Raw genomic sequence first — 23,226 nt, 5'->3', positions numbered from 1 at the left:
AGGCTGGGAATGATAACACCCATATTTATTATGTTGTTGTTGTTCTTCATTCGTTCAGTCATTTCCAACTCTTCGTGACCTCATGGACCAACCCACGCCAGAGCTCCCTGTCGGCCGTCACCACCCCCATCTCCTTCAAGGTCAGTCCAGTCACTTCAAGGATGCCATCCATCCATCTTGCCCTTGGTCAGCCCCTCTTCCTTTTACCTTTTACTTTCCCCAGCATAATTGTCTTCTCTAGGCTTTGCTGTCTCCTCATGATGTGGCCAAAGTACTTCAACTTTGTCTCTAGTATCCTTCCCTCCAATGAACAGTCGGGCTTTATTTCCTGGAGGATGGACTGGTTGGATCTTCTCGCAGTCCAAGGCATTCTCAGAACTTTCCTCCAACACCACAGTTCAAAAGCACCTATCTTCCTTCGCTCAGCCCTCCCTAAGGTCCAGCTCTCACATCCATAGGTTACTACAGGGAATACCATGGCTTTGACTATGCGGATCTTTGTTGCCAGTGTGATGTCTCTACTCTTTACTATTTTATCGAGATTGGACATTGCTCTCCTCCCAAGAAGTAAGTGTCTTCTGATTTCCTGGCCACAGTCTGCATCTGCCACGACCATCCCATCTTGGGTGGCCCTTCATGGTTTCGCTCATGACATCATTGAGGTGCTGAAGCTCCAGCGCCACGACCAGGCGGTGATCCTTTGCTGGAGATTTATTATGTTATCCATCTTTATTACAATGGGAGATATAGAGAGATTTGTGCATACCTAAACAACTATGAATTGGCACAGTAATGAAAACATAAAATGGCAGACACTTATTAATCTCAAAATTGTGCAGTAGAAAACACGGGGAGAAAGCCTATTATGAGCAAAACACAGTCAGAGAAGAATGGTCTACCAGTTGGTGCAGCCAGCAGAAAATGTGATCTGTAATTCAAGGGGGGTTGTATAATAGAAAGAAGGGCTAGCTTCATAATCTAGTTTTATAGAATGGGTTTACAACACTTAAACACACCACTAGACCATGGTGTTGTAATCTCCTAAAAGTTTAGAAGAATTCATAGTTCCGAGGCATACCAGTTCACAAAGAGAAAAAAAATCAGTTGGTTATGGACCTTGTTTCTGATAGGCTGTGCAAAAAAGTTGTTTGTACCATGTATGTCATATTATTTCATTATTATTTCATTAGATTTGTACATGTGGGGTGATATGAAACACAAGAGGTGTCCACACAAAAAAACTTAAGAATCAAAAGACTCATATATGACTTTTCATTACAGTTCAGTTACCTCTTAAGTTTCCCAAAGTCAGTTTCATTTTCAGCCCAAGCAGCAGCCAGAGTTCCAATAAATTATTGAATCTGCAAAGAGGACTGATAGTAAATATTGGGCATGTGCAATCCATGGTTCTAAATGGTTCTAAAGTACTTACAAAACTAAAGTTCTGGTTGTGAAAACTAGGGGGCGCTGGTGCTTTGCTTCTACACTGTTGCTAATGTTCTGATGGTGAAAATTTCAGAACTCTAACAAAAATTCAAAATTTCATTATTATTTCATTATTGGTGGTTTTTATGACAGAACATATTAGGAACTGCCATTTATAATGAAATTTTGAAAGTTGTGTTAGCGTTCTGAAAGTTTCAGGGGGCACTTTGAGCTTCAGTCACTTAGAATGGTAGAATCAGAGTTGGAAGAGACTTCATGGGCCATCCAGTCCAACCCCCTGCCAAAGTCCAACCCCCTGCCTTTCTCCCTTCTATCTATGGGGAGAAGTGGGTTATAAAATAAACAACAACAACAACAACAACAACAACAACACTTTCCTATTCTCTCTACATACTCACTGAAGGCTAGGATATCCCTACCAACTTATAGTATTCCACATGAGAAGTGGAGTTATGGGATAATTGCAGTGACATGCCAAATAAATACAAACAAACAAACATATGCATGAGTATATACATACACCTCTATGCAAAACATGACTGTTTTGCTACTTGCCACCAGCAATTTTAAATCAGTATGCATAGCTGCTGCTCTGCTCGCACTAGTCAGGAGACTCAGTCCCTTTGTTGCAATTTTCCCCCATCTTATTTTAAATGTAGGCATTATAATATCCTTTATGGAAAATGCAACTGCGGTGTTTGCTGAAGTGACAGATGGGCCACACCCAGCTGTGCTTAAATGCTAAACAAAATCCACAGGAGAGCTGGACGCAATCCCACCTGCTGAGGTAATGCACATGCCAGCATAGGCTTTGCAGCTGGAATCCTAAAAAGTGAGACATGTTTAGCTTATTGAAGAGCAAAGGGAAGGAAGAAAAGAAAAGACTATATGTCCCTCTATTCACTGAAGTACTCCTGTATGAACATAACAACTGTCAGTATTGTGTGCCATTTGTTTCATTTTTTATCCTGTACTTCCACTACGTGAACCTTTTTGTCATGGTGTTGGTCTTATACAATAAACTATTTGATTTTATTTGGTGTGGAGGCGGGAACCAAAACCTACAGCAAAATCTGTACATTGGGGGGACTTAACCCAGAATGTTAGATAATATACCTTACCCATGGTTTAACTTATCCATGTCCCCCAAAATATTCCACTCCCCCAAATATTTCTCCAGTGTCATTATATGGTATGCTTCTAGCTCAAATATAATCAAAATATAGGGTTCACTATTATCCATAGGTTTAGGTATCCATGAGGGGCTCTTGAAATGTGTTCCCAGTAGATATGGGGGTCAAACTATACATAGAAATAGTGTTCTTTGCAACCAAGCTACATAACATTCCACTCCCTTGAGCTGCAGTCTTACCTCACTACCTTGAGCTACAGTCTTCATATCACAGGACTTAGAGTCTTGTGAGATATGAGGTTGGCTTAATCACTGTTTGATGTGTGTGATCCACTCGGGGCATAGAAAAGTTGTTGGACGCAATCCCACCTGCTGAGGTAATGCACATGCCAGCATAGGCTTTGCAGCTGGAATCCTAAAGCTAAAGCTGTGTGATTCTGGAAACAGTAATCCAAAATTAACTTCTTCCTACATCAGTACTTTAGAGGGAGACTTCAGCATTGCAATTCTGGAGACAATTTAGCCTGAAGATGTATTTGGGAAGACTACTACATTCAGCTAAAGTATACAAACTCACACCTCAACTATGTAAGTATAACTACAAGTTCAGCTCTTTTTTTTTTCAGTGAGTTGTCTGATCACAGTTCATCCTAGAAACAGCCGCCATGATTGAACTGCTGTCTACTGAGTGAATAGAGAATTTAATCTGGCACTGCTATCTAAATTCAGGTAAAGGCTTTACTGTACACTTCTTTTTATGAATCATGAATCACTCCACAGCTGTACCATTGTGATAGAAAGGCTTTATTGCTTCCTGTGAAAAGTTACAATAAATTCATCTTGCCTTTATTTTTATATATTTTAAAAGCATAGCACATCCCCCAGTTCCTTAAACCACAACTTCAGATTGTTTTCATTTTTTGAAAAGTGAAGACTTGCTGGAATGCAAACTCTGATCAAATATCTACACCTAAAACCAATCAAAATATTAATACACATTTTTCACATTGGTCTCAGCATTCTTCACAATGTGAAATGGAATGGTTCAAAGTATCTCCAAAGTGACAAAAAATGTATCTGACGAATAATGAAAATGCTATAAATTCAAGAAGTCTAGTAAAAGATATCAATAAAACTGCCATCCTACAGTCTCATTGTTCAGATACCCCCTTTCAAGGGTAGGAGAAGTGCTCACATTTGGAGGGGGAAAGCGATGCTTAGATTTCCAATCTGACCCCTATGGAAATTTTAGCATCATTTATATTTCTAATATCAGAATTCCAATGTTGTAAGCGGTAGAGGGTGGAAGATCTGGATGTCAACGTTACTTTGTTTTCTAAGTTCAAGGAGAAATTATTTCAAAAGGTGCCACCCCTTTAGGTGAGATTTTAAAAAAATGTTCTCTTTATATCTAAAAATGTGTTTGCAGTTTTAGAAGCTGACATTGTCCCTGTAGAAAACAGTGCATTTTGTTTGCACAAAATTTTTGCATAGTTGTGTGCGGCACAATGTGAAAAAGCTTAAGACCATTTTTAGTGAACTGTCTTATACTCATTTGTAGTAAGGGTGAGAAAAATTGAGAGCATTCTATGAATCTCTGTTTCCCAACCATAGCTGAAGCATGGTGGGTAATAGATGTCAGAGTATACACTGGTAAAAATAGCTTCCATTCCACCACTTACAATGGAAGGGAATTCTGTCAGTTCCAACACCCACCACAAACAGGAATGAGAGCATATCTCCTCTCACATGCCTACCTTCTGATAGGAATTCAGTAGTATTTGATTTATTTCAGAGATTTCAAATTTATATTCTTTTCTTCAGTGTTGTGGGCACTGCTGACTTGGAGGCCTAGTTTGACAAAGACGGCGCTTCCATACTGCACATGTGGTCTTTCCGCTACTAAGACCATTCCTGGAACTTTGGGTCGTTTCTGTTGTTCATCCCTGTGTGTTTCTTGGACACACAGCACATCACATTTCTTATCTCGGCACAGTTCATAGAGCAGTTGCTCTTTGGCAGCTGACATGCCTTCGATGTTGATTGAGATTATTGTCATGGTTGGTCCTGAAAGGTCCGTTGGTTGTTTTGCTTGCTTGCTTGCATGCTGGTCACTTCTGTAGTTTTCTAAGATCTACAGAGACACTCGCTGGAACACCTCAGCAAGCAAGAGTCCAAAAGTGGCAGGCTCAAACCCAGCACTTCAACCAATGGCTAATACCAAATGAGAGACTCCCTCCTGGGGACACAGAAGACTGGGCGACTTGGAAGGCATTGAACAGACTGCACTCTGGCACCACGAGATGCAGAGCCAACCTTCAGAAATGAGGCTACAAAGTAGAATCCTCGACATGCGAGTGTGGAGAAGAGCAAACCACTGACCACCTGCTGCAATGCAACCTGAGCCCTGCCACATGCACAACGGAGGACCTTCTTGCAGCAACACCAGAAGCACTCCAAGTGGCCAGATACTGGTCAAAGGACATTTAACCAGCTACCAAACTCACAAGTTGTGTATTTTTCTGTTTGTTTGCTTTGTTCTGTTAGAAATGTAATATAATGGACTGGCTGCTCTGACACGACAAATAAATAGAGACTTCAACTGGTAGAATTTGCCTGTAATACCTAACTAATTGACAAATAATGTATAATTGTTGATCACTCAGTGACTGGCAGCTAAACTCAAAGCATGCTCTCGGGCAAATGTTAAGTTTTATCACTGATTTGATTACTAAGCAACTTGTTTAGACATCACTTAATATTAAAACTGATGGAAATGCAGATTAAAGCGAACCTCTCTCTTTCTTTCTGGTAAATGGATATACAGCCACATAGAAAATTGGCCAACATGCATGTTTCTTGGAACTTATTTGTATTCTTTATTTATGTTATTTCCAAGAAAAAAAATCTTCCATTCTAGCTAAAAATGGTTACAACTGACAACAAGCTACAACAAAATTTCAAGAAAATGAATAAAGTACTCTACAATAAAAACCGAGAAAGATCCAGAGTGATGTAGTGGTTTGAGCCTTGGATCCCATCAGCTATGATAACCTACTGGGTGACACTGGGCATGTCACACAACCTCAGAAAGCTGCATGATAAGTTCACCTTAAGCTGGAAATGACTTGAAGATACACCACAACAATAAAATAAAACCAAAGAAAAGTCCACAATTTTGGTACAGCAACAAAATAGACTTGTAGCTCGAAATTTCAGCTGGGGTGATCAAAATAAAAAGGAGGTGGTCAAATGAAAAGAGGTGAGAAGAGATACTTGAGAATATGTATTGTCAAAGGCTTTCGTGGTCGGACTCACTGAGTTGTTGTGAATTTTCCAGGCTGTATGGCCATGTCCCAGAAGCATAGCTTATGAGAATAGTTTATGAAATGAGCTTTACATCTTCTATCCGTCTGTCCTTGTCTTGGAAAAGGAGGCCAGAAGGTTACATGTGGTGTTAGGTTCTCCATCTGACTTACCACCTTCCTACTAGGAATGCAGGTCTAGCTAGAACTTAGCAGTTCTGAAAGTTGGTCTGATATTGCAGGCAGATACTCACTGAGCAAATATTTAGATGCAAAAATGTAAGGCTATTTCAGTCCAAATACAGATTTTCATAAATGAGATTCAAACTTCTTTTATCAACTAGGCAATACTATTCTGTCTTTTACTACAAATGTTTTCATAGTGTTCTCTACAAAAGCCACAAGGCCAACAAGCAGTTCAGGGGAAAACAACAACACATTTTCTGCTGCTGTGCTTCCTGTGCACTAGGAGAAAAATGTACCCGAGCTATCTCTTGACATTAAATGAAGAACAAGCCTTTACACTTTCATTATTCTTAAGCCTTCCAAGATTACAGGTTTATACAGTATTTCCTAAAAGCAGATGCAAGAAGATGACAAAGATGTACACAAATGACAGACCAAGCATACTTTTCTCTCCAATACAGAAAGAGGAGAAATTATACTGACATTGCTTTTTCTCCCCTGTCCTCAAAGCACCATAGTAATGAAAGGGGAAAGAGTGCCTTAAATGAATCACTTAAAAAGATATTCAAAGGGGGTATTTTAGCACTGCATTTGTTAACATTTCTGTCAATCCATTTAGTAAAATAAGCCATGCAGGGAAAATGCGCTCTTTCCATTGAGAATGTTTTAAGACTTTACTTCCGCTTCACTGAATGTAGAATATGTACAATGGGGATGGCGTGTTCTGCAGTACTAGTCTTTTTTCTTCTAGAATTGCCATCCTTTGTTTACTTGTATTTTATGGGGAATCCATATGCCATTAGTCTCAGTTCAGTACAATATAGTATTTTCATTGCCATCCTGATTTGTGTTCCTTCAGACCCAATTTGTGTCATTTTCTTTTTAAAAAGTTGTCTTTAGTGTCTTTTTTGTTTGCTGTAAAATGTCAGAGAGATTTTGGCTGCCAAGCACTTGTTTGATGCCTTTTTCAAATGACTAATATGTAATGATGAGCATAATCTTATCTAATCAGGTGAACTCATTTTTAAGTACATATAACACACTCACCACTAGGGTTACATTATCACTCACCCCATTGGCACAATTGCTCAAGGTCCCCTACAAGCTGGAGTCCAGGTTGGAAGAAAAGGTGAATGTAGGTCTTACTTTAACATCTTCTCTAATTTCTTGACTCTCATAACACTTCTGCAATAACTCAAATTGGTGAATAAAGTGATGCTATTTTGAATACTGCTCCAAGGCCCCTACCTGGTCTGGCTCTCAAATCTTTCTGGCTCTCAAATCTTTCATCCCATGGCTAAGGACTTCAATGGTATATTATGAGTGCAACTGAGTGCAATAAAGCTGAAGCAATGCACCTGCTACAAATCTACTTAAATGTCATGAAAGGTTAAGAATGGAGATGCCTCTCAAACATCCTCTTGTTATCAAAGAAGGGTTAAAGAGATTCACATTCAACAGAACAGACATTGTGATCTGCATGGTTACTTTTTTTTCCTTGAGACTTTCTGTCTTCATAAGGTGCAACAAGTCTGGCATTGCACTGCTGTGATCTCCCTCCACACTTTACAATGTCATAATAACTCAACAAGGCTATCACAAAAGATACATTTGTCTGTTAATTTTATTTTCTCTTTGAATAAAGATGCTAATCTGACTTTTCACCACAGAAAGCTTAACTCAAGACCTCTTCCCAATATTTATTTTATTTAGGGGAAAGAATTCTACAATTTTCTTTTGGAGGAAACAGATCTACAAGACTAATTTCTAGTTAATTTCTGTTCTGTACAGTAGCATCTCTCACAGGATAAGATGCACCACACCAGCCAATTGGAAAATACTTCATCTCCTGACCTATATTTGGAGAAGAATGCCAGAGGGCACCTCTCCAAACCTATTCCGAAGTTAAGGGAGGATAAGATAACCAGGCAATGGATGCCTTTTGCAATCTCTATGATCTATATGAAGTTTCTTGAAGCCTCATGTCACCCCACTGAAAGGAATGAGGATCAACCAAAACTGTTCAAATTGTCATTCTCGGGTGTGGCTAAAAAGTTGACAGATCCTATAAATACACCCCCTTCCCCAAAATTGCTTCAAAATGTATAGAGTTGAACCCCCATATCTGTATCTTCAGTTTCATTTATCCACATATGACCAAATATATCCTCTCTATGAATTTCTTTTACCTTCCAATGTGAGTCTATGGTATTTTTGGGTCAGAAGACCAACATTTCAAGGGGGCCTACTACTATCCACATTTTGACATATCCATAAAACATCCTGGAGCAAATCCTCCACAGATACTGGGGTTATACTGCATTTAAACCAAAAATTAAATGGTTAAGGGAATAAAAGGAAATGAAACCATTTCCAAATAAGTTTTGATCAATATGGCCCATCTTCAGATCCAGCACCATTCATATCCCTCCAGCTTAAAACACACACACACACACACACAAATGCTTCAGAGGACCTAGTCTTCTTGTTCATTAGGAAGCAGATCTTAATACCTTTACACTGAATGGAGAACAGAAATCTTGGAAAGATTTTAATTTGTAAAACAAAAGTAAACTCATTTATCTTAGTAACCTACATTTGGTCCTGAAAAGACAGCCACAATTTATTAAGAAGGCTTGTTCATGTGAATAGAGATAATTTAAATACAATAAATAGTGTTCTTCTCATTTGTCATTTCCCAGCAGTTTTTTAAATTGAAAATAGAAACCATCTCAGCGGAAACTGTTCAGGACTCAACTTAGTTATTGAAATACAACAGTATTCCCAACATGATTCATATAAGAAGTGTACACAGATGGCCCCTCTGGTCTATTTTGGGGCATTGAAATTAGATGGACCATTGCAGTGGGTTTCTTCAAGAAGACAGAAAATAGCAATGGCAGGCAATAACACTGCTAAATTCTTTTTCCTTAGTTTTGAGTTGCATCTGGTTATTTTTGAGGGGAGGGAGTACAGATGAAAATGTAAGTGGTTGTAGTAGTAACTGAGTTAGCAGCCTGCCCTTTGTGTCTCTCACAATTTTCTAGACATATACTCCTTCCAAGACATGTTTCAGAGTTCTGGTGAGGAAAAAATGGTGGTCCCCACTCAAAATAGTGGAGAAAATTCTCCAAAGTGGTCTTGTAGATGTGAAAATGGAAAGGAAACCCCACAGAACTCTCCCTTACACACACACACACAAACACATGAAATGAGAAAAATGTCTTCCTAGACATCCTAAATGAACCAACTTTGAAGAATGAGGTTTACATGAATACAGTTTCCAATTGCCAACTTAAATTTTTGAGCACTTCACATTGAACACTCTTTACATTGTTGATAGAATTTTAAAACTTTATTTTTTAAAAAGGCAAGACAATCATTTTCAAAAACTCACGGCACTGCTTCTGCAAAAATTATTGCGGCATCTTGTGCATACTTGAAAAAACAGGTCCATAAATGGAAAACAAAAGTTTAGATGTACCTATCTATATATACAAATGACCTCTCCAGCCTTTTTTAAGAGAATTGAAATTAGAGGGACTGTGGTTTCTTTTGTTGTCTTTAAAAAGTCATAGAAATAATATTTTCCAGCCATCTTGGCAGGTGTAACCTTCTCAAGCCAACATACAAGATAAAAGCACAGCAGCATCAATAATATTTTCTGTAAAAAGATCACAGCACAGTTCATCGTTTGTTCTCTTTATTTTAGTCTTACAGATACATCTAGTAATTGAAAACAGAGTGTATCCATAGGTAGAGCTCAGACAGAAATTGTGGTGCTAGATTCAACAGTGTTGCATTTTAATAAGGCTACTGTTGACTGTTCTTAAAACCTTATGTGTAGTCAATCTGTTCCTTTTTTATTCAGCAGTTTGACCATACAATGGGAATATTAAACAAATAAGACATTTCTTGAAAAAAAGAAAATAGCTGTCTAACAGCTGGCTGGACAACTGGATAATCACAATTCTCCTCTAGGTATAACAGAAGTGCATTCTGCTTATGAATGAATTAGGCGAGTTGGTTGGCTGACTTTCTTCTGACTCCAAATATTCAACACACAAAATATCCAGTATTGTGAATGAAAAGAAATGAAAAATGAATGAAGCCGTGATTTTAAATCATGCTGATGAAATGCTTTAAAGATGCCATCTATTTGGGCCACAGATGTATTTCCCCAGAGTAGATGGTCTTTGAAGAGTAAGACTTTTTTCTTTCATTTCTATATATGGCCTGAACATTGTTAGTGGGAGAGATTATACAGTCTCATGTGTGAACACATGTGTCTTCAAATTTTGTGTTGACTTATAGTGACTCCATGAATTTCATAGCATTTTCTCAGGCAAAAAGTATTCTGAGGTGGTCTGTCATTGTCTCCCTTTGAAGTATAACCAATAGCAACTGGTATTTGTCTGCCAACCCACGAAGAAACACGCGAGAATAAAAGACACAACACCAATGTTTTGGATTCAAATTGGGCAACTTTTATTTAACGTTACCTATTTAAGTTCTTAACTTAACTCAAGGGTGTAAGGAACTGGTGTCACCTAACCCAGGTAGTATCACTACCCGATAATAACAATTTCCGGGCGAAGCACCTGGGTTTCGGTAATCAAACCGTATCCCCATCAAGGGAAAGGAATGAGGAGTCTCTTCCAGAGCTCTTGTATCGAGACTCCTTCCCATTAAAGGCCATTAACTACACCTCACCCCTTTAAACTGTAGGTGAGTGTTTAACTTAAGGGCCTTTCACCCCTTAAAGGGGTGCCCTAGGTGCACACCGACTAAAGGAATTTCCCTATCTATTTACGTCTGGCCTATTTAAAGCGTAGCCCACTTCCTCTATCTAGCCCCTAAACAGTATAGGGTAGGCAAACCCCCCCCCCCTATAAAACAAGAAGAGGAAAAAATTCCTACCCGGTTCCGCAGGCAACCACAAGATATACTGTTAATGGGCGGGAGTGGTGGGCCAAATTCCAGGCGCGGAATGAGCCTGGGAGGGCCTGGCCTGTGCTAGAAGGCCACGCCCCCAGATGTTCTGGAGGGTTCCTCCAGAACTCCTCCCTGCCTCGTGTGAGGCAGACAAATGTTTTTTCTCTCCCCATTTCTTGGGGAGAGGAAAACTGTTGTCTGCCAACCCACGAAGAAACACGCGAGAATAAAAGACACAACACCAATGTTTTGGATTCAAATTGGGCAACTTTTATTTAACGTTACCTATTTAAGTTCTTAACTTAACTCAAGGGTGTAAGGAACTGGTGTCACCTAACCCAGGTAGTATCACTACCCGATAATAACAATTTCCGGGCGAAGCACCTGGGTTTCGGTAATCAAACCGTATCCCCATCAAGGGAAAGGAATGAGGAGTCTCTTCCAGAGCTCTTGTATCGAGACTCCTTCCCATTAAAGGCCATTAACTACACCTCACCCCTTTAAACTGTAGGTGAGTGTTTAACTTAAGGGCCTTTCACCCCTTAAAGGGGTGCCCTAGGTGCACACCGACTAAAGGAATTTCCCTATCTATTTACGCCACGGATTGGGGGCAAATGTCCATTTCGCCCCCATCCCCCACCAATTCCTCTAACACCCCTAAAATACCTTCCTGTAAATCTAACCGAAATCGTTCGTTGCCCAATTCCGAAAGATGTATTCCAACACCCCGCTACAACCTCTCGTCGTCACGAGTGATGTTTGGGTGCTCAATGTAACGACCCCTCTGATGGATCAGAACAATCACATGTCCCGAGTCACTCGTTTCATAGCTCTCTCAAGCCTTCCCATGTCGCCTCTGCACTTGCGACGAGGTATGATAATCACATGGCCTGAGTCACTCGTTTTCTGGCTTCCTCAAGCCTTCCCACGTCGCCTCTGCACTTGCGACGAGGTATGATAATCACATGGCCTGAGTCACTCGTTTTCTGGCTTCCTCAAGCCTTCCCATGTCGCCTCTGCACTTGCGACGAGGTATGATAATCACATGGCCTGAGTCACTCGTTTTCTGGCTTCCTCAAGCCTTCCCACGTCGCCTCTGCACTTGCGACGAGGTATGATAGCAGACCAAATGACGTGCACCCTGGGCCATGACCACCAAATCCTTCGAATGTCCGCCCGTGCTTGCAAAAAGAGGGCTTTGCCTGTTAACAGGCCCAAATCGTTACCACCGAGGTGGATAACCAACACATCAGGAGGAGAACCACTCCCAGCATCAAACAACAAAGGGCACAAACCGTCCCAACGCAGGCTTCTCGTGCCTCTCCGTTCCACCGTTGCCGTGGAAGAGAGACCCAAGTGCTGGCCATAGGCAGTCTTGTGGGCCTCTCTCACTGCCCAGAAGACATAACTGTCCGCAGACCAGGACCCTTCTTCTATGTGCCAGCCCTGCGTGGCCTGTGACGATAATGATAACTAGGCTGAAACTGACCGTACGTAACTTCTGGTCTGTTTTGGAAGTTCTAATTCTGATTTCCACACTATCTTGAAAAACTTTGAAGTCGGAAACCAAAAGTGCGCGGTGTGAGGTATCGTTATTGGCTAATGTCACCAATTCACTCACGCGTAGCTGCAAAACATGCAGTCCACGCCGCCGCATGATATAAAACCTGTTCATAATATGATGTGCACAGGCTGGGCCATAGTTGCTTAAGTCCCGAGCGTTAACGACCGTACTGTGGCCCTATTAACGCACCAAAGCCCAAAACCCTGCCTTCCTTAATCTCCTTATCTATCTTTTTCATGACCCCAGCTTCTAGGCCTATAACCGATTTTTAAATTGGATGCTACAAAAGGTGGGGGGGGGGGAACGTGGCCCACGGGCCGGGATCTGAAAACCCTCCTAAAGCCGCGAAGCAAGTAATTTGCTGCAGCTCTGTAAGGCTATCTTTCCGGCCAGCAACTAAGCGGACCTGCCTTGATTGGGCTGGGGCCCCCTTTGAACATTCACCTGTCCTGGGTTTTTACTATTGAACTGAGCGCCTCTTGGCCCAATTCTTGTGGGTTTTCCCTTGTAACAACTATTGGTTGCGTGGTTACCCTGGCATATTGTACAGGCGTGCTGATATTTACAGTCTTCGCGGGCGCAAGCTCCCTGGGCCGCGTATTCCCAGCACATACTCTTCTGTCTTTGCGGCTGTTGTGCTGGGACTCCCTGCCAAAAGGGCTGACTCCCCGTATCGTTCTGTATAGTGTGGCCGCTATCAGCCTTCTCACCAGAGACTGCTCTGGTTGTATTCATTACTTCCATCCACAATTGACTGTCAATGAGGTCCCATCTCTTGTTAGACATCGTGGCGGCCTCAGAACGAAAGCGACTATCGTAAACCAGCCACGCCTGACCAGTGTAGTTGACATATGCCCCATATATTATATTTTGATATTTAAACAAGGCCTTGGCCCTGTAAGGATGAGCTTCAACTAGCAGGGATGCATATATGGTGTAACAAGCTATCCAATTTTCCCAATTTTGTTCAACCCGCCTTTTCTTTAGCCTCTCTTTACGTTCTTCGTCTAAATCCTCCTTTTCCTTCTTATCCAACTCTCTAAAGTACAATGAAAATAAATCCACATACTCATTTCTGAGTATCTTGTCTATGGTCTTTTGCGACAAATGAGCTCCCAAAGAGGCTGAGGCTGCTGTGGGAACTATCGGTAAAACCCATTTATCTGTTCCCCAATACTGGTTGTCATCCCCCGTCCTGGCCATTTCTAAGGTTATAGGGGCAACCGAAGGAAATTGAGGACCAGCCTTAGCGACTGAAGTTCCTGTTGTAACCAGGGCCGAACTCAGGAGAGTAGGTGTAGTGTTTTGCGCCTGGCTCAGGCCCCATGGCCAGACCAGTGTGGTGTTATTACCTGCGGATGTTGACGGCCCATCCATGACGACGGCTTGTATAGAAGGTTGTCTCGCTGCCGCCGACTCTGACCCCGCCGGTGCCACCGAAGGAGATGCTCTGACTGGATCAGCTGGTGTGGAGGCCGATGATGCCGCTGTCTTCGCAGGCTGTACCTCGACAATAACTGGTTGAGGCTGGGGGACCGCCGGGGCTGCGCTGTTCGGCGTTGTTGTCGCTGGATTGTCAGCCGACCCTTGGCCAACGACCGCTTGAGGCTGACGCACCAATGGGGCCGGGGGATCTTGTTCCCTCTGATTGGGCCCCGGTTGGCTGGCCCGATCACGTTCATGCATCGCAGCTGCTCGGCCGGCCTCTAAAACAGACATGCGAGAGAGCAGATTTTTAAAAATTAATTTCTTGCTAGCCCGCCGCGCCGGGCGCGGTCCAGCCTCCCTCGTTGAAAGCCCCCTCTCCCTCTCAAATTTGTCCATCCTAGCCATCAGAGCACTCAGTTCTTCGGCTGAAACGCCCTCCTCCCCCGACGATGATTCGTGGGGAGGGAGGGGGCGCTTCGCCGGAGCCTTCTTGGCAGGTCCCTTTCCCTTAGGTCCGCCCATGTTCTTCTTTGGTGCCATCCTGTAGACGTGGAGGGTCCCTCCAGGACAGCAGGTTGTGAAGAAGGGGTTGGTCGACACTGTGATTGCCGTCGCAGAAGGTTGACTCTGTCAGGCTGGCGGCACTGGGTCAGCCGGCTTGGGCGTGGATGTCGCGGCTAGGCCTTCTTCGCCAGCCATTGCCCATCGCTGAGATACCGCCCGAGCCCCGGGATCGCCGTCTGGCTGGTTGGACTGTGGCTGGATGGCCCGCTCTCCTTTTTGGGTCCCAGCTTTCTTAGCAGACTCTGTGCAGACATGGGAGAAAGCAAACTCTTAAAGATTAGCTTATTAATAGCCCGTCAAGCCAGGCTCCCTAACTGGCAAACCCCTCTCCCTCTCAACTTATCCATTCTGGCCATTAAGGAGGGGGGTGGGGGCTTCTTGGCCGGCTCCTTTCCCTTAGGGGCTGCCTATGTTCCTCTTTGGCAACGTCCTGAAAGAAAAATTGATGTCGCTCCGTCAAATATAGCAAAGAATGCTGGTTCCCTCTCAAATGTCATCAGTTCCAGCTGGAACTAACCTCAGAAGCTCACTTCTTACTTGAAATCGCCCCATGACCCCATATCATTAGTAAACCGACTATGAACCTGATTCGTCTTAAGCAAGCCCTATGCACATGTGTTCCGCCTGATGAACTGTCGCTGACGAATGGGGGCTATTGATCTGCTCAGATTTGCATATCGCAAAGGTATCCCTGTTTTATATATATATATATATATATATATATATATATATAATTTTATTCATTTTTCTATTATTTTAGCAGAAGCTGGAACTAACCGCAGGAGCTCTCTTTCAGACATAATTCTTTCTTATCTCTCTCTCTCTTTAACCTTTTTTTTGTTTTTGTTTTTTTGCTATCCGAAGCTGGATCAAACAGCAGGAGCTCCCCCTCTGATCCTATTTAAAATAATAATATTATTTATTTATTTATGGGGTATCAGAAGCTGGATCTAACAGCAGGAGCTCTCTCCCTGCTCCCCCCTTTTTTTTTTGCTATCAGAAGCTGGATCAAACAGCAGGAGCTCCCCCTCTGATCCTATTTAAAATAATATATATATATATTTGGTATCAGAAGCTGGATCAAACAGCAGGAGCTCCCCCTCCGATCCTATTTAAAAAAATTTTTTTTGGTATCAGAAGCTGGATCAAACAGCAGGAGCTCCCCCTCCGATCCTATTTAATTATTATAATTTTTTTTGGTATCAGAAGCTGGATCAAACAGCAGGAGCTCCCCCTCTGATCCTATTTAAAATAATAATATTATTTGGGGTGTATCAGAAGCTGGATCTAGCAGCAGGAGCTCTCTCCCTGCTCCATTTTTTTTGCTATCAGAAGCTGGATCAAACAGCAGGAGCTCCCCCTCTGATCCTATTTAAAATTATATATATATATATATATATATATATATATATATATATATGTTGGTATCAGAAGCTGGATCTAACAGCAGGACCTCTCTCCCTGATCCATTTTTTTTGGGAGCTGTGGCTAACATCGGGAGCTCGCTCCGCTCCCGAATAAGAACTATCGACCTTAGGTCAGCAACCTCTGTAGCCAAGGGTATAACTCCCCTATTACCTGTGTAACGTTGTATATTTAACATCATACCTACTACATATAACACGCATCCGGCCCAAAATAAAGTAATTGAAATACCTTTCATTTTCATTTTGCCCCATGTGGCAAACGAAATTGGGCCTATCCTAAAATGGCAGCCGCCCCATCTCCCACAATGGCCTCCATCAACGGCCCGGACGGCGACCAAAATTGACGCTGGGGGCCCCGGCAGTGACGGATGCCAATTCAACACGAACCCTATTGCCAGAACCCTCAGGTAGCTCGAGGCCGGGCCCAATCCTAGGCCACGGTGACCATGCACCAGGGAATGTCGATGGCCGGCTAGCCGCCTGCCAAGCCGCCCAGCTCCAGGCCCCTGGCCACATGTGCCCTTGTTTGCCATAACCAAGGCCTCTGTGAAGGGCCCTGAAGGGCCCAGCCTTCATCCGGGAGGGGGGTGGGTGGGTGAAGCCTCCTCCCCCAGGACCCCTGTACAGACCTGTAGATGCTCTTCTTATCCCCTTAACCTCTTTTCTTCTCTTCTTTGCTGAACCTCTTCAGACTTTTTGTCTTCGCTCTTCTCTGCAACCTCTCTCCCCAACTTCCAGGCGCGGAATGAGCCTGGGAGGGCCTGGCCTGTGCTAGAAGGCCACGCCCCCAGATGTTCTGGAGGGTTCCTCCAGAACTCCTCCCTGCCTCGTGTGAGGCAGACAAATGTTTTTTCTCTCCCCATTTCTTGGGGAGAGGAAAACTGTTCTTGGCAGTCCTTCATCCAAATATTAACCAGGAACTACTTAGATACCAAATCAAATGGGATCTGCTGCTTTCAAGATATTTAAAATCTATCAAATATAGTATACCTATGAATACACCTATGATGTTGTAGTTCAGCGTGTTGGTCGAGTTGCTACTCCTGGTAGCAGGGAAAACGGGTCTACTCTGGAGTCGGAAGGAGAACAGCAGCGTCGGCGCATTAGGGAAATCATTATGGCTCCAAGCGATACTGACATGTTTCCAGGCTTCTCCGATTGTGAAATGGGGGATGGGGAAGTGAGCAGAGGTGTAAAAAGGGCTGCTCGCGAGCCAGAGTCTGAGGGGGAATTACAAAGGAAACGTATTTGGGAAATACTTTGTGCACCAACAGAGGATGAAGATTTCCTTGGGTTTGAAAGGAGTTCTGGATCTGGGAGTGATATGGAAGAGGAGGAGGAGTTAGATTGGACTCGTGTGCAAAACATAAGGGACATCTGTAACCAACCCACTTCTAATGAGGAATTTGAGGGGTTCACTGGGGATTGGCAGCCAGAGGACTCTTGGCAGGATCTGAACCCTGACAATCATTGACAGAGTTGGAGGGATGGGCACTCAGCTGCAGGTTTGGGGGCAGCTGAGAGTGATGACGAGAGGGTGGGGAGCTCATCAAGCTCTGAGGAAAAACTTTGAGATAAAGGGGGTTCAGTTTGGCTTGTACTTCGCAGAAGGTAAAGTGTCTTTATCAGAAATAATTCTTTGTGCTGCCAACTTTCAACCTTGGGTCCTGGGCTGCAGCTTTGTGTGTTCCTGTACTCCCGTTTCCTCGGTGATTCCTGCATTCCAGCCTTGTTTACCAACGGATTGACCACGGACCGGTTTGTCTACGCTTTTGGATTTTCCAGACTTTGAACTCTAATATCTTTGTGACTGAAACATTTCTTAGTTTTGACACCACGTTTTTCCTGCTTCTGTGACTGTGTTTTGGTACCATTTTGATTTTCAAGCAGTTTGCTTCACTTTTTGTTTAACCCGGATTATAAGGCAGCGCTATAATCCGGATTATATTTTTGTTTCTTGTAATGACTTCTTTTTGATGCCAAATCACTCCTGAGACCCTTAGCACTGAAGTTAAGTGCTTTGTAGGTCCATTTGTACTCAATAAAGCTGTGTTTGAACTTTTATTTTGTGTCTGGCATTGTTTAAGGCTTCTGGGTCCTGACATATGATGTATGGATATACCATTTAAACCTTTTCCCCTATGGACCTATGATGCATCTGAGAAAGTAAACATCCATAAAATCTTATGCTACCAACTTTATTTTGTTATTATTCTCTAAGGTGCTACAAGATTCCTTAGCATAATATGGGCTATGGTAATGCCATTTTTAATATGATTTCCATCAGTGTGGTACCAGTAGAATGTAGATTGAATGAAAACAGTAAATTAATGCAAAAGTATATTAATTAACAGTAAATGAATTCAAAAGAGTCTAAAAGCCGTGTCACTAGTTCTTTAATTCCTGTACCACCAAGACAACAGGTTAGCAGAGAGTCCACCAATCTCTCAAAATGAATAGTTTGAGTCCTTTACACAAAAGTAAAATGACCTGTAAGAATCAAGTAACCATCCTTAAAATGGCCTGTAAGAACCAATTAACCCTAACCTAACCCTAACCCTAACTATAATTTTATCCTATATAAATTACAGAGGGTACAGCTCTTAATTTGAAGATTACCTAGGCAGGTGCAGTCTACAAATACTTAAGGTCTGCATGATTCCCACACCTGAACTAGAGAAGGTGCTAGCTTTTTCTTCAGTTTCTTGGGCCTGCCAATGCTATCCATATCTGCCTATTTACTCGGCCTCTGTCTCAATTTTATTTTTACCTAACTAGATGCTTGACTAAAAGGGTCATGCTTCTGGTTTACTCCTGTTTACCTAACTATTCACCTCAATTGCATTAACCAATTCAATCTTTCTTGACTTCACAAGACCATATAATATCACCAGCCCATTGAAAATCTGCATTATTTATTTTGTGAGTAGATGGTTTCTCTGCAACATTTAATGTAGCTTGCAATTTTCAATCTTTTCAGAGGACTGCCTGGAAAACTGTGTTAGCCAGATAAACCAGCAGAAATGTAATATCTGATTCCTGACTTCATCCCATGACAAATGAGATTCATAATGTCTTCTTTGTAACTGGGACACAATGGCTGTTCTAGTGCCAGATTTGGAGATCATTCTGCTTAGGAGATTCTGGGAGATAGATATTTAAAAATAGTTTTTCCACTCTCTATTCAGTAAGTGGACACAGCTCTTTCATAAACATACATAGCATTTGCAAACTCACAGATCACATGGAAATCCACATCACACAAATGGTTGCCACATGGTGTTTTACTGCAGAAGTCACAAATCAAATCCCAATAATACATTGGGTCTTTGGCACCATGATTACAGAACATGTGCTCAGAAGTTTTGTTAAAGTTTTATTCCCATCGTTTCACTTCAACATTACATGAAAATCAAATGCAAATAGTGCTCTAAAGACTAACTGTCTCTGACAGTTTGTTGGCAGAATGAACTTCTATCAGCCCTGGGGGAAAATAATGAACAGGTTGTCTTGATGGTATTTTTTAAAAAGTTGAATCCTAACAGAACTCTTTCTGCCTTTTGTCATTTTCCCCTGATGGCAATGAAATTTATTTCTTCTGCTAAAGGACATCATGAGCTATAAATTGGTGAAAAGAAGCCATTGTTTCCTTAAATTTAGAAGAGGCTGCTTGTTCAAGGGAAATGTGGAGACTTTATGAGAAGGTTTTGTGTAATTTGTAGTTATATACATTTAACCAATTTAATGACTATAGTTTATGCTGCATATGGTATGAAATCCTCAAATCACATAAGGACTCCAAAATCAATCGGATCTCTTTGGCATAAATGATTAGACAATTACAGTCAAAGACTGGAATATTTATAGGTAGCAAGGGCCACTTCACTGTGTAATTTGAATATTTGGGAAAATGTGTAATAAAGTCAGATCGTCCATGTTTGGCTGGGACACACTTTTAGAGGAGAAAAAGAAAACAAATCTTGGTGTCTAGGTATCAGATGTCACTGCATATTCCTGAAAGCATTAATTGATTGTGAGAAAACACATATAAAAAACACACACTGTGTGTGTGTGTGTGGATGAAAAACCTACCACGTAAGATGCCTTTAAATAAAATATTTGTGCAGTCAGATATAGAACCATTTGTTTAAGGGAGTCAGGGCTTTTATGACATTTTAATTAACAGAGGTTGTGGCTGTCAACTGCAACCCCCTCAAGCATTTTTATCACCTCTGAGCTTAGGTCAACCCTCAATATAAATACATAATTTGGATCAGAAGAAAATATACAAACAAGGTAGTGCCATGGCTATTCCTGTTGCAAACTCACACTATTTTGGCAGGAGCAATTGCAACCCATTATATTTACAAAATATCTCATTCTAGTGGAGTTGATATTCAATATAATGTGTTTTTTAAAATGTAAATCATCATAGCTTCTGGTACTTCTGGCTTCCCCCTCATGATATCACTTTGGGGACCACCATTTGGAGTGACTGCTCTTCAATATTTCCTGTTTCATCATTTTATGGGCCATTATTTGAAATCTGTGATGGCCTTAGCTGGGACCTCCCTATGCACATTGCTAGCAGGATCTCAGAACAGTTCAACTTTCCTATTTTTCTCCTCTTTCTGTTGTTTAACAAATATACCACACATACAAATATTGCAGTGAGGAATGATAATTTTGGCTTTCAATATTAATTTCTCTTACCCAAGAGGTTATCAGTGCTATCAAATATAATCAGTAATTACATACTAGTGTGACTCACATACAACTCTACCTGTAGAAGTTCTTTGGATCAAGGCCAGGTTCTCACCCATCAAAGCACAGCTTACAGAAAGAAGACTTCAAATACATTTAAAGTCAACTTCAGGCTAGCCTAATGTTTAAGAATGATAAAGAGATAAGTATCTACCTTTGTATATCACTGGATTCCTAGGAAACTCTACATTCCATCTTTGTCAGATAAATTAATTTGCATTTATTTTGTTGAGTCTCAGGTGAGTTGTTTGAATAACCTGTCAAAATTGTATGTATTGAAATGTCCATGGAGCTATAGAGAACATCTGAAAAGAACTATCCAGTTTATTTTATTAAAGCAATATGAAATGGTCATCAAAATAAAACCAATTTTTGTTCCATAATATGACAACAGCAGTTATGTTGCCATTGTGAAAACAAGAGACAGTATGCTAGGCAGATACTATTTCATACATGGGGTTTGTATGGAAATGTCTAGAGTCTTTCCCTAGACATCAGATAGAAAAAAATGCAATTTAAATTCAGACAGAAAAATGGAAGACATGCATCTCAAAAACCCTATTGAAACAATAAATATAGAAGCTTCATAAAAGAGATAAATATAATTCAAAATTCCAATAAAGAAGAGTTTCCCTACAGGAGGGGGGGGGGGAGTCTCTTAGGAAGGTCCATCTGATTCAGAGTGATGAGATGAGCCAACCAAAAACCTTCTAAAAGGGAAGGGAAATAAATTATTACAAAAGTTAATAGTATTCTTTACTGGCCGAGAAATATAGCAGTTTTGAATTGAGCCAGGAATAGTTCAGGATACAAATGGCATACAGTTGAAGTTATATTGTTGTAGTTGCTTTCTACCACAACAAGAATGATAGAGTCAATCAGAACAAATTCTGATCACACAGCTGGAATCAATAGTGCTACACAACAGAAATACAACAGCAGTTCAATCCCATCTTTTTCATATTCAAATAAATAAATAAATGCTAATCCCTATGTTAATGTAATTGATTTTTCACCTAATGAATCACACTACTCAGCTTTCAAAATCCAAAGTAAAGTAACAACAATATTAGACCCACCCCTCTGGTTGTCACCATTTTTGTGCTGAGGTGGCTTGTTTGTTCCAGTGAACCTGTGTTTGAAGACAGTGGAGTCATATGCTGCCAGAGGGTCCCAGGGGAGAAACCAGACCAAACACAATTTGAAGTCCTCAATGAAAGAGCAGGCAGATGATAATATGGTACATGTTACAATTACTGTGAAGGCAGAAGAAGGCTGCAACAGATGAGGGGCCAATGGTCATCAAGTTAACTATGCCACTGGATATGGACCTCTTTCTGTGAAGACTGTGTGTCAATTGGGTGTGCACTGATCTCCTCACATAGAACGAATTCATGCACAGGTATCTTCCAAAAAAAGAAAATAATATCAACAAAAGTCCCATAGCGATCAGTGAGTGGTAATGGGGCAATGACTGGGAAATCTGGAAGCCTCTAGTGACAGACTGACACAGGGATGATGGATATGAATTCAATCATTCTACCTCATGGTCTGTTGAGCAATCCTGCAGCTATATCCATGAATGAGTAGCCCTATTTAAGATCTATTCTGCTCACCCCATACAGAGAGGGGGCTAGTAAAGGTGCCCTAAACATAGTCTGCCTCATCCCCTGACTGGACTGCCACATCCAGAGGGGTCACCACCTTGCAGTCAAAAAAGACAAATGAAAGAGATAAATACAATTCAAAATTCCAATAAAGAAGAGTTTCCCTACAAGGGGGGGGGGTGTCTCTCTTAGCAAGGACAGTGAAACACATTTCCAACATGAAGGAAACTGCAAGTATTTTTGTTAAATAGGTGTATATACTACACCTATCAAAGTCAGAGTAGTCTGGAGGATGTAAACCACTGCTCTCCATCCATTCTGACAATTGCCTTGTTTCTTAAACCATTAATCCATTTCTATGATGATGTATTTTTTAAAACAAAGCTGACAATGATGTAAAATCACAGTTTTCTATTTCACTACCAGATTTGTAATTTTCTGCCATTATGCACTGGCTCAATTTGATCCTTACCACCTGTAATGACTTGCTTTGTGCAGCAAAGGAGCACCAGAGAAACTAAGCATAGATTCCATATCTTTTAGATTTGCTTCTCAATTTACTGATTTCTTGAACAGCGTATAGTTGAGCACTTAACTTTGGGAAATTAAACTCAGCAAGAGAGGGAATACAGACCTTGGAGTGGAAGCAATCAGATGTATTTGAATGTGTTATAAATGGAATGGCTCCATCACATTTTAAAGGATTATATGAACCATATCCTGGTGGAGACGGAGTGCTCCCTCTCTGTGCCTCCAAGTTTGATTCATGCTCAGTAGCTACATGAGCACTAAAACAGATTGAAAGCATAATCTTAGAAAAAGTTCCATTGGGTTCAAAGGGTCATACTGTCAGGAGAATGCCTAGAGA

The sequence above is a fragment of the Anolis sagrei genome, chromosome 5 (genome assembly GCF_037176765.1).
Source record: "Anolis sagrei isolate rAnoSag1 chromosome 5, rAnoSag1.mat, whole genome shotgun sequence".
NCBI lineage: Eukaryota > Metazoa > Chordata > Lepidosauria > Squamata > Dactyloidae > Anolis > Anolis sagrei.
The sequence above is the reverse complement of the archived record's forward strand: the minus strand, read 5'-3'. Positions refer to the sequence as shown.